The sequence below is a fragment of the Felis catus genome, chromosome D3 (genome assembly GCF_018350175.1).
Source record: "Felis catus isolate Fca126 chromosome D3, F.catus_Fca126_mat1.0, whole genome shotgun sequence".
Taxonomy (NCBI): domain Eukaryota; kingdom Metazoa; phylum Chordata; class Mammalia; order Carnivora; family Felidae; genus Felis; species Felis catus.
The window spans coordinates 73,738,030-73,750,550 of record NC_058379.1 but is presented as its reverse complement, the minus strand read 5'-3'; the positions used below and the strand labels follow the sequence as shown (position 1 = coordinate 73,750,550).

The 12,521-nt window shown below is 43.0% G+C and overlaps 1 protein-coding gene across 5 annotated transcripts in view; it reads right to left on the bottom strand.

Annotated features, from left to right (window-relative positions):
- Nucleotides 1–12,521, bottom strand: part of RAB27B (RAB27B, member RAS oncogene family) — a 147,752-nt gene that overhangs the window by 50,481 nt on the left and 84,750 nt on the right. Inside the window, exon 1 of one of the 5 annotated variants that reach the window (XM_019815311.3) lies at nt 5,809–5,938. The exons of 1 other annotated variant lie outside the window; for it this stretch is intronic. The gene's annotated coding sequence lies outside the window, so the exon portion shown is untranslated. Of the gene's footprint in view, nt 1–5,488; nt 5,618–5,808; nt 5,939–12,521 lie in introns of those variants that run through there. 3 more of the 5 variants (XM_019815309.2, XM_019815308.2, XM_019815307.2) reach the window with 3 other exon arrangements.

The following is a 12,521-nucleotide window of genomic DNA, read 5'->3' as shown; positions in this document are numbered from 1 at the left end:
CTGGGCCTCATGCATGCGTTTATTTTAAATGTCAAAGTGTACTTTGAAAGAGTGAAAAACCATAAGGAGTCAGAACCATGAAGACCACACTTGGTTAGAAACACTGCTGAAAATTAGAAAGGAGAACATTATGATTCAAGGAAATTCATCTTTGCACCAACTCAGTTATTATCATATAGTTGTTTTATAGGAAAAAAACACAACACAGAATTCAAAGAATTCCTCCCAGTTTGCACAGGAAACAGATGCACACCAGGCCCTCTCCAAGTCTTGAGAGGAGACCAAGTCCAGGGGTTGGTATAGTTTTCCCCATCAGAGGACAACACACAGGTCCTTATCCTCCATTTTTCATCTCACCCTCACTTTTATCTAGGGATGCTCTCATCCCCCAGAAAAAGGTATTAGATATGGGGCGCCTGGGTGGTTCAGTTGGTTAAGCGTCCGACTCTTAGCTCCATCTCAGGTCATGATATCACGGTTCATGGGTTTGAGCACTGCGTAGGGCTCCCTCTCTCTCAAAATAATAAATAAACTAGAAAAAGGGATTAAATAAAGGATAAGATACAAGGGGTAATAAATGTCATTTGGCTCAACTTCCCAGTATAGGCCATCTCTGCAACAAATAAGTCTTAAAGTGGCACATTCTCTGGTCTTTGGTTTTATCCAGTCTCTGCAATGACTTCCCAAGTGGTCTCTCCAGCCTCACCTTGTGCCCCTCTCCACCCCCTGCCTTCCATTTAAACCCTCTATCAGCTTACTGAATGCACCAAACTCTTACCCAGGTCAAGAACTCAGCAGGTGCTTTTGCTCTGTCTGGATTGTTTTCTCTTAACTGTCCATCTGACTGGCATCCAGACATCCTTCAGTTTCAACTGAAACACAATTTCTTCAAACAAGTTTTCCTGGCCAATCCCAGTATTATTCTTTCCCATTGAAAGAAGTTACTCGTGATCACAATAACTTCTCGACACCCTTTGACTCTAACTCTCTTTCGGTGTTGTCCATTCCTTCCCCTTTTGGAACACTATTTTCTTTTATGTAGAAAGAAGAGGGAAGCACAATAGAAACTGAGTAATTCTACTTTCACTCACATCCAATAGCTTCCTTCTTCACTGCTTTGCTCTAAATTACGCTAGAATCTTTGGCTCTCCTCAGCATTTTCCCAGGCTTCAGCCCACTCTGTTTTTACTCTTCTTCTTACTATGTTTACAGCTCATGCAACACCTTTGTGAGCATTTCTAATTATATGTTCCTTTGTTCATCTGTTCTATGAGCCAGTTTTCAAAACTGATTTGGCTAGAGACTCCCTAGCCAACTAACTAAAGTTTCCCTAGCGGTCTCTCTTTAGGGATTAAGTGAAATGCTCTTTCCAGCATTTGTTAAAGTTAGTTTATACGAATGTCTTATTTTTAAGAACTCTGTCTTTTGTCAAAGTTACCAGTGATTCCAAATTGCCACAGGCAATTATCGCTCCCTGCTCCTCATCACACTCTGCATTTTAGCAACATCTGACACAAGTGACCATTCCCTTTTTTTTGGAAACACTTCCTGGTTTGGGTTCCATGATGATACTCTTTTCTGGGGGAGGAGGGAGTTTTTTACTGGCTCCTTCAAGATCCCTCAGTGTGAGAATGAGCCAGAGCACAGCCCTCAGGTGATATGCTCAAGACCAGGGCTCTAACCAGCATCCAAAGATTCTTTGTTGCCAAATGTCTATGTTCAGCTGTGACTTCCTCCAAGTGCTCCAAATTCTATGTCCAAAAGCCCAATCTGACATTGTCACATGGGTGCCTCAAACATACCTCAAAAGGCTAAAAAGGAATTCTGCATTTCCCTTCGGGTTTTGTTATTTCACTTAGTATTATCCACCTTAGGAAACATCCTCACCATCTCTCCAGTGTCTGGTGATCATTTTGGTCCTTCCTTTTCTTCATCCCATCCCTTATCCAATTTGTCAGCAAGGCCTGTTAGCTCTGCGTTCAAACAGTTCCTCAATCTATTTCTCTCCGGGACCACTGTTCCAACTCCGATCTATGCCACTGTCATCTGCTGGAATAGCCTCCTGGCTGGTCTCTCTTCTCTGCTGGCCCTACAGTGTCTTCTCTTCAAGGAGGCCAGGGCGATCTTTTAGAAAGATGGCCTCCTGTGAGGTGCTTCCTTTGAATCGTACAGCATTCTCCTACCCCTCCAGGTCATTCTCATTATTTGATACTAAATTTTTTTAAACAGTACTGAAAGTTGTATAATTGATAATTTGTATATTGACTTACATGTCTGTCTCACTAAGCAAGAATGTAATTTCCATGATATTAACCTCTATTATCCACTGACTTAGAAGAATATACTAAGGCTCAGAGTATGCTAAGTATCTGTTGAATGAATTTTCAATAGACAATGTCTAAATCATGGTGTCTTCTCACCTCATCCAGAATACAAATCAAAACTCAACATGTCTCTTAGGACTCTCAAAGCCCTCTGTGACCTGGCCCCGTGATCGCCGCTCCCCCATCTCTTGCTGCCCCCTCCCCCTCCTCCAGGTGTGCAGGCTTCTTTGGTTCCTGGAAGATGCCACACAAACCCCTGCTAGTTATCCTTTCTGTCTGGAGAACTCTTCCTGCTCATAACCACATGCTCACCTGCTGACTGCCTTCAGGCCAATATTCAAAGATCACCTTCTCAGGAAGGCTGTCCCTGGGCATCTGATCTAAAGTTTCGACACTCACTGGGCCATGCCACTGACACTTTCTGCATGCCTCCTCTGCTTTATATATTTTCTCCTAGCACTTATCTCTAATAGATTATCTCCTAGCACTATCTCTAATAGCACTTATCTCTAATAGAGTCAACATAGTATTTGATATAATATACTATATCTTATATTACAGGTGTGTATCGTGTTTACTCTCTATTTCCCCAGTGAAAGGTAAGCTCTGTGGGGCCAAAGATGCTTTTGTCTGCTTTGTCCAACCCTGTCCACACAGAGCCCAGACTAGTGCTAGACATCAAGAAATATGTGTTGAATAAATGAATAAGAAACTTCCATCCCTTTTCTTAAAACACTGAGCAGTTTTTTTAGTTAGAAAAGACAACTAATTAAAGATTTGCTTGATTATGTGTTAAACAGAGCTTTAATCTCATTATTGGTAACCTAGACAAGTTTCCTTCATTCTATGAGAGAAGGTTAATATTTGGAGAACATGAATAATGATTGTGTGAAACAAATTAAGTAATACTCTCAACTCCATTTATGAGTTTTACAATAGGCTTTTATTATGCTTAGTAATGTTGCTACTTCCGATTACCATATAATGAACTTCATCTCTAGCTACACCTAATAATGAGTAAAAAATCATTCTCCTTTAGGGGCGCCTGAGTGGCTCAGTCAGGTAAGCATCCGACATCAGCTCAGGTCATGATCTCATGGTTTTTGGGTTTGAGCCCTGCATCCGGCTCTGTGCCCACAGCTCAGAGCCTGGAGCCTGCTTTAGATTCTGTGTCTCCCTCTCCCTCTGCCCCTCCCCTGCTCGCATTCTGTCCGTCTGTCTCTCTCAAAAATAAACATTAATTTTTTTTTTTTTTAAAAAGCATTCTCCTTTAGCCACGAACTCTACAAAGTGACATTCTCTTCATGGGAAACACCTGGTTTGTCCTGTCTACTATAATTGTTTTCCTTCATCTCGATATTACAATTACTTGCTTAACAGCTGAATAATTGGTTAACCGACCCTGATGAATCAACTCAAGAAACTGGATTGATTGTGAGCTGAGCTTTATGTGAAAAGTTGGTCTACGTTTCATGCTGTACTACTAATTTGAAAGACCAAAAACCTAACGTGAAACTTCCCAGAGTCAGGAGGGTGGGAAAAGAGCAGATTTCTGTTCTAAACCACCTGGAGTTTGGCATAAATTCCACTTTTCCAGAAAAAAAAAAAAACAGTTAAATAAATGAAAAGCAATTCAGAAACCAGCAGATCATGTTAGAATAAAGCCCGTGCGCCAAGGAGCTGAGACCAATTTACGAGGGTTACCTTCCCTATCAGGTCAAATATGCCTATTCCAGAAATGGTCGGTTCGAGTTGTCATTTGCTTACATTTGACAGATTCCCTTTATCCCTTCTTGGCAACTATCAGAACAGGCTCATCCAGTTTCATCTGAAATGTTTTGTCTTCCTTTCGAAAGTACTGATGGTAACATTTTATGGCAGGCCATAGTCAGTTCTTAAGCAGAAAAGTCTTATTAATATTAAACTGCCTGTCAAGATCACTCTTTTTTGGTCATCCATAAGAATCTCCTCTTGCCGTAAAGAAGGGCTGATCCCATCCGGGTAGAGGATCGTGCTGAGAAACTATGAAAAATAACTATTTAGGTGGAACGGCACAAGCCAAGCATGACTCTCACTTCATACTACAATGTAGACTTTATAATAACTTGAGAATTCACCAGGCTATAATGCTGAAGTCCATCTTTTCTGTTAACTTCTCAAATTCAGCACTATACAACCATGCATATATCTATTTATTTATATCACTGAATATGCACGACTGTAACTAAATATTAAGAACGGCACACATTTAACAAAATAGAACTAAATAAAAATTCATAGCTACTGTTACCTTAGATAATAATTTTGTTGCTAATGACCTTGGAAGGACATTTATTAATTTGGGCTTAATTTAATAATGTATCATTTAAATCACCTGGAACCTTATACTCTTAATTTTAGCTCTCGAAATAAAAAGCCAGTAAACATGTTCCAGGTGTGGTGACTTTAACCAAACACAGCTTTTCCCCAGGAATGCAGCCTCCAGCTTTCGCTAGTCACCTGCTTCAACAGCTTTCGAATGATCAAATAATGTTGTGTTGGGTGGGAAACTCTTGGAAGCCAAGGTCCTGTGACCACTTGAACAAGCACACACGCCCTAGTAGCTGCCACGCTTGGATCAGGTTTGGAAATAAGTGAGCCAAAACCTGGAAGACAGAAATTGCTTTTGATTTCTCTGCGGCCACCTACACCTGAGGAAGTGCAAGGAAATGTCCTATCACTTACCTGGCTTGCCTCACTAAATGACTTCCCCTTCAATGAAACTCTAAGCATATTATGGTTATGACTACGATTACGATTATGATTATGCTGCCTGGTTTCGCGCTACAAATGGAAAGAAAATGGCATTGCTGTGCCCGGGGTTTTTTTGGGGAGGGGATGCTGTTTGTTCACTCCTAGCCAGCTGTCGGATACGGGAACAGCCAGGGTCAGCCCCCTCGAGTGTCCCCGAGACCCCGGGTCCCCGCGGCGGCTGCAGACCCGCGCGCTGGCGCCCGGCCCCGGCGCGCGCAAGGCGCATACCCTGCAGGCTCGGCTCGCCCCTCTCGGGGCCTGCCGCCTCCCGTCCACGTCTCACTTCCTTTTCCCCGGCCCGCCGCCGCCGAGAACACCCGGACTGGGTGGGATCGCATTCCTGCAAGAACAGCCCGGCTCGCCCAACTCACCAGCCGGCGAAGTTTCCTCGCGAAGAGGGCCGGGTGTCGGGTTTCAGAAATCTCCTTTCCCTTCCCCAAGCCCGTGAGCCCCGGGGCTTGTCCACGCCAGCGGCCGCTCGGGATCCGCTCTACCGGGCGCCACTCATGGGGACGGCTCCCCGCTTTCCAGCCTGTGGCTCGGGATGGGTCCCCGGCCCCTGCCCGTCGGGACTGCCGGTGGCAGGACTGGTAGCACCACCCCTGGGTCGGCCGAGCCGCGGGGATCTGCAAGGTCTGGGCGAGAAGAAGGCGTGTCTCCCGGTCCTAACGCGGATGTGCCGGGAGCTCACCTAGGGCAGATCTTGCCGGTGACTCAAAGGCTCTGGGCTTCTGGATAACGCTCCCCACACTGCCAGGCTGGAGGCCCTCGCAGCGAGCTCATTTTTATTCCTCTGCGTTCCCGTGTTTTCTCTGATAATCTCTCATTCAAAGCGCCCAGGGCACTGTGAGAACTGCTTCCAACGCATCGCATTTTCTCCTCCCGGGGGAAGTCTCATGAGCTGCGGGGAGAGCACGGAATTGCGGGTGGAGAACAGAGAAGGGCCCCGGGAAATAAAAGGGGACTTAATGAAATCAGTGTTTTAAAAGCTAGAACCTGTTCTTGTGAAGGCATTAATCAGTTCGCACCATCCTCCTAACGTCACTTCAGAGATCAGGAGGGTAGTAAATTATAGAGGTCATGTCTGTGAGGTCAAAGGAAATCAAGAGCATACCCATTCACTGAACCAATATGGGTTAAGTACCTACTCTGTGGCAGACCCTGCTCTAGAGACTTCCAGCTCCTTCTGTCCACAACAAAGTTCCTGGCTGGCTCTCCTGAGGTCACATTTGAGACAGACTCTGACATCCCTAGGTAACCCACTGGTGGTAAGAGGGAGAAACCAAGGTTGTATACATATCACAGCAGCTCAGTTAATCCTCTGTGAAGAAACCAAGGTTGTATACATATAATAGCACCTCAATTAGTCCTCTGTGAAGAAAATTTCAAAGTTCCGAACCATTGTTCGTAAACAATGAGATGCTATTTAAATTTTAATTGTTTGACCCAGTTCTGGCAGGGTGCTTTAAGGGACGGTGTGGGAGGCACAGCCATTACCAGCTGGGGAGCATCTTGCTGAGAAGTACTGTGGGTGGAGGTGAAGGAAGAGCCCAAACCAAAACCAAATGCAAGTCCAGACTCTTTTTATTTTTTTAATATTTATTTCTTGAGAGAGCACAAGCAGGGGAGGGACAGAGAGAGGGAGAGAGGAGGAGAGAGAGAGAATCCCAAGCAGGCTCCAAGTGTGGAGCCCGGAACCCGATGCAGGGCATGAACTCAGAGAACCTGAGCCGAAATCAAGAGTCAGACACTTAACCGACTGAGCCACACAGGCGCCCCAGAGTCAGACTCTTGATCTGGGCTCAGGTCATGGCCTCACAGTTTGGTTGGTAAGATTGAGCCCCCATATTGAGCTCACTGATAGCTCAGAGGCTGCTTGGGATCCTCTCTTTTCCCTTCCTGCGCACACATGTGTATATGGTCTCTGTCTCGCTCTCAAAATAAATAAACTGAAAAAAAAGAGAGAGAGAGGACAATGGGAGAAATTAGAGGGTCGCACAAGATTCTATCTATTCAATTAGGAAAACGTGGAAGTCCTATTTCCTGTGCCTCAATGTTCTTATCCTGAAAATGGGGATAATAAAATGCCTGACTAGTGTTATTGTGAGTAAATGAGATCATATCAGCAAAGCACATACAATAGTGTCTGGCAAGATAAATTTTATATACATGTTGTCCGTACGTGCTATTTTGTAGCACTCATTTACTCCATTCTCCCAAAGGCCTGATTAATAAAAATTATTCTGATCTACTAGGAGGAAGTATAGGAGGTTTGGGTTGTACATTCTCAAAATATGTATGCTGGGAATATTTATGGTAAATCTGTTTTCCATCCATCAGCAATATCTGAGTATATAACAAGTATGTGTCCCTGGGCCTGGAGAGAGATAAAAGAAAGAACTTTAGTCTGAATTTATTCCATTGTATGCAGCATATTAATTTAAAGTGATTCTAAATAAATAAATAATTCTCTGTACTAATCAGTGAAAAATATGAATTCTTCACCCAGTTTATGTATTCACTTACATTAATCCTAATAGTTATTATTTCCCATATGGAGTTTATAAAAGCCTTGCCCAGAGATTATCTCATTTGACTTGCACAACACTGCTTTGTTGCTTTCACAACACAACATGTATTATTTTTATTTTTCCCATGTTAAAAAGGAAGAAAATGAGGGCTGAGAAAGTCCCAACAATGTGCCCAGAATCATGAAGATCCATAAAGGTAGAACTCAGGTTTGCTGGGGTGCCTGGGTGGCTCAGTCGGTTAAGTGTCCAACTTTGGTTCAGGTCATGATCTCCCGGTTCATGAGTTCAAGCCCCACATCAGGCTGTCTGCGGACAGCATAGAGCCTCCTTCGGATCCTCTGTCCTTCTCTCTCTCTGCACCTCCCCCGCTCTCAAAAAAATAAATAAACATTAAAAAAATAAGAAGAAGAAAGAACTCAGGTTTGCAGATCCCAAAGGCAGGGTTCACGGTGGTCACCACACAGTGCTGCCTCCCTAGTATTTCTAGAAAAAGTTCCTGCTGTGAGAAAGTCTAATAGACATTTATCATCTGCTTTTCTTGTCACCCTTCCCCAGATAAGCGTGCCAGCTGCCTGATGGGTCCACTTTTGCAGGGACAGCCCTCCTGGAGTAGCTTGCCGCTTAAGTCCTGTCTTTGGGCTCTGAGGCTCAGAGGCATTAGTGTTACATAGTGATTCTACTCAGCCACTTGAGAGTGGTGGAACTTTTCCTTCCCTGTGGGAAGACAGGTTCCAAGGAGGAGACGGTGGTGGGAAAACAAAAGAAATGATTCTGGACCATCTCATGAAGGCCACTTTGACTAGAGGTAGAGCAGAATAAAAGACCACGCAAAACCAGTGAAAACAAAGTGACAGCATTATGTGTCATAATCAAAAATAACTGCCGGGGTGGGTGGGTGGCTCAGTCGGTTAAGCATCTCACTTCAGCTCAGGTCATGATCTTGCAGTTAATGAACTCGAGCCCCATATCCAGCTCTGTGCTGTCAGTTCAGAGCCTGGAGCCTGCTTCAGATTCTGGGTCTCCCTCTCTCTCTGCCCCTTCATCTCTCCCTCTGTCTCAAAAATAAATAAACATTTTTAAAAAATAATTGCCTTCCTGTACCTTAAGTTTATGTACCACAAATTATATAGACATAAATTGTCAATAGGTTTATCAATCAATAAATACAGCCCTAAGGCAAACAGATACATAATGTACATGTACATTTCTAGTTAGAAATGGCAGGGGCGCCTGAGTTGCTCATTCGGTTAAGCATCCAACTCTGGATTTCCGTTCAGGTCATGATGTCACAGTTCATGAATTCAAGCCCTGCATCGGGCTCTGTGCTGACAGTGCAGAGCCTGCTTGGGATCCCCTCTCTCTCTGCCCCTCCCCCTGCTTGCTCGCATGCGGTCTGTCTCTCAAAATAAATAAATAAACTAAAAAAAATTTTTTTTTTAATTACAAATGGAGGGCATCTGGATGGCTTAGTCAGTTAAGGGTCTGACTCTTGATTTCCATCCAGGTCCTGATCTACAGTTGTAAGATCAAGCCCCACATTGAGCTCCACATTGTGGATCCTGCTTGGGATTATCTCACTCCCTCTACCACACGTGCTCTCTCTCCTGCTCTCTAAAAAATAAAAAATAAAAAAATTTTAATGGCAAATTGATCGCATGTGTTTCATCCCGTCTTCCCCAAACTCCTCTAACATGAGAATAAATGGATTTTTAAATGTTATGGAGTCATAAAGACAAATACAAGGGAGAGAAGACCTCAAAAGACAAAATAAACTGCAGTAGATGGTTGAAAGAACCTAAATCAGATGCAGACTCGTAACTGACCTGGAAGAGAAGAGTTTACACACTGCTTGCCTGGAGGAGAGATTATGGATAAGAAACAGGACAATTTTCTGTGCGTTAGCCTGGGCGACTCAGGCCTAAGAGGCAGAAATACCACCATAGAAGGAGGCCAGGTGGTAGGGTGAACACAGGGGTTTGCTTAGACGTCTGTATACCGAATGCTTGGACCCAAAGCTTCCTTCCCCACTGCCGTGCAATCAACCAACCATAAGCTCCTCCATCTGTTCAACCCAGCCTCCAGGAGATGAGAAGTTTGTTTTCTGGAGAAAGTAAACCAGAGTAATTTGTGGTTTATCAGATGAACACGTATTTTCACTCTGCTCCTATAGAAGATGAATTAAAAAAAATTTACATGCAAGACAGGAAAAAAACTCTCAAAATTGAAAATACACTCAAAAAGTTTTTGAATTTGACAGACAGGTTATAAGATTATGTTGAAAAATCTTCAGGAAAACAGAACAAAAAGCCTAGGGAAATAGAACAATTGGAGAAAGGGGAAATTTTTCTTACTAATGGGAATCCCAGAGAGTTCCAGAAAAGAGTTCTTTGTACCCAGAAAGAGTATTTGAAACATTGTTGATAAATGTGTGTGCAGTGGAGACTGGAAGTGTTCATCTGATTCCTTGTCCTCTTTTTGCTGAGCACCCGACTAGATTTCACTTCCTAGCCCTTTTCAGGGAGAGAGGCATGTAATTGAGTTCTAGCCAATGGTATGCGGGCAGCTGTGATGTATGCTACTTCTAGGCCATTCCCAGGATTGGCCTATGAGACCCTCCATGCCTTCCCTTTTTCCTTATTAGTATCCAGACACAACGCTCAGTAAAGAACTCTGCAGCCTTAGAAGACAGAGCCCTGAGATGAAAGGAAAGTATGGCTCTGAATGATCCATACTGTGCCATCCCTGACGGCACAGAAGCCCCAGCCAGCTACCACACACATTGGACATGACAGGGGCGAGAAATACACTTACACCATATAAAGCCACTGAGATTTTTGGACTTATTTGCAACAGCAGTTAGACTATTCTGACTGTTACTGTTTGAAAGACCATTCGTGAATAACTTAAAATAGATACAAAGTTTACAAAACAGATTGGAAAAAGAATATAACTAACTCCAGGGGGAGAAACGGCTCTGAGAGGAAAGATACATAATGATAATATACCACTTTGTCCCAACGTAGATATGATCAGAATCATGGGAACAGTGACAACAGAGTAACCATGAACCACGATGTGAATAATAATTAACAATTAAATTTTGGGGTGCCTGGGTGGCTCAGTTGGTTAAACATCTGACTTCAGCTCAGGTCATGATCTCATAGTTCATTTGTGCCCCATATTGGGCTCTGCATTGAGTGTGGAGCCTGCTTGGGATTCCCTCTTCCCCCCCACACCACCCCTTCCCCACTTGTTCTCTCTCAAAATAAATTTAGAAACTTTAGAAAAGAAACATTAAATCTTTCTTGAATTTCTTTGCCTGCCTTTTAACCAATTATCAGGTAATTTTCCAAGCATCCAAACTAACATTGATTGATGTAAATTCAGGTAAATAATGTCTTTTCTCCCAAAATATGTGTACAGAGTGGAGATAAGGAAAGGCGGTCTATGTACATGTGTAAGGCAATTAAATCCTCAACTATGATAATGGTCAATAAACAATGTGCAAAATTGCTAAGGAAAGAAATAGAATAAGCAAACCATTTAGAAATATATAAGTACAATGAAAATTAATAAGAGTCAAATTTTTACTATGGGGATTGAGACCGGGACTTAGGAGGAGATCTGTGCTGGTTTATAAGGATTTTAACACCACTTTTTAGAAACTATGAGATGTATTACCTCAATAAAAATAAAATTAGTATTAAAGTAGTCTTAAAATATAGAGAGGGAAACAATATTTTAATAGAGAAAACATTACAATTTATTGAAGTGTTTGTATATATTTTTGTGTAATAACCCAGTAGTAGTGGAGAGAGTGAATTTGGGGTGCAGCCTGGTAATGGAGGTGAGAGGTCTGCTCACTCATTTATTCATTCAGCAAACATTTATTCCATAAGGTATGCCTGGTACTGTGCCAGGCAGGGGGGATAAAGTGGAGACCACAAAGGAAAAAGATAAGGTGCTCTATGAGAAAATGATTTTAAAGCTGTAAACACCAAACATATGTGGTTTCATCTCTCTTATCCTTGGTGACATGAACCACTGATTTAACTTTCTGGGCAACAGACTGCCTCCCCATCCTTCCAAACACTCTTACAAATTGCCATGTTGTCTATCAACTCGAACCTCACACTGATGAGATCAGAGGTTTCCTAACTCACCCTTCTCCCGGGATGACAGGGAAGGCTTTGCCAAGTAGTCATGCACGGGTCTGCCTTCAACCTCTGCTGATGTTTAGTTCGTTTAAGTCTGTCTAATCACAAATAAAAATCAACCCCTCCCCAGTTTGAGGAAATTCCGCAGCATGACTAAAAGTCACAAGACTGGACACCCAGGTCATGCCAGTTTTTCCAACTACTTTTAAACATGTAAGTTCGAGAAATATATATGCTTAAGTGACTTTCTACTCACAAAATACTCTAAACATGTAACACGTCAAGACCCATTTTAGGCATCAAAGTGGACTTGTTCACATAATTGTACATAGAGCATCTGCTCTTTATGGTGTTTTCTTTTTTTATTTTTATTTTTTACATTTATTTACTTTTGAGAGACACAGAGAGACAGCGCGAGCAAGGGAGGGGCAGAGAGAGAAGGAGACACAGAATCAGAGGCAGGCTCCAGGCTCTGAGCTGTCAGCACACAGCCCGATGCGGGGCTTAAACCCATGAGCCGTGAGCTCATGACCTGAGCCGAAGTCGGACGCCCAACCGACTGAGCCACCCAGGTGCCCCTCTTTATGGTGTGTTCTTAACCTCTGACTTCTAACTTCATTTTGCATCAATTTCTTAGAATGTGAAATGAACATACACTGGGACCTTATGTGAAAATTACTGTAACTCCATCTAATTCTTTCTTTCTATGCTAAAGG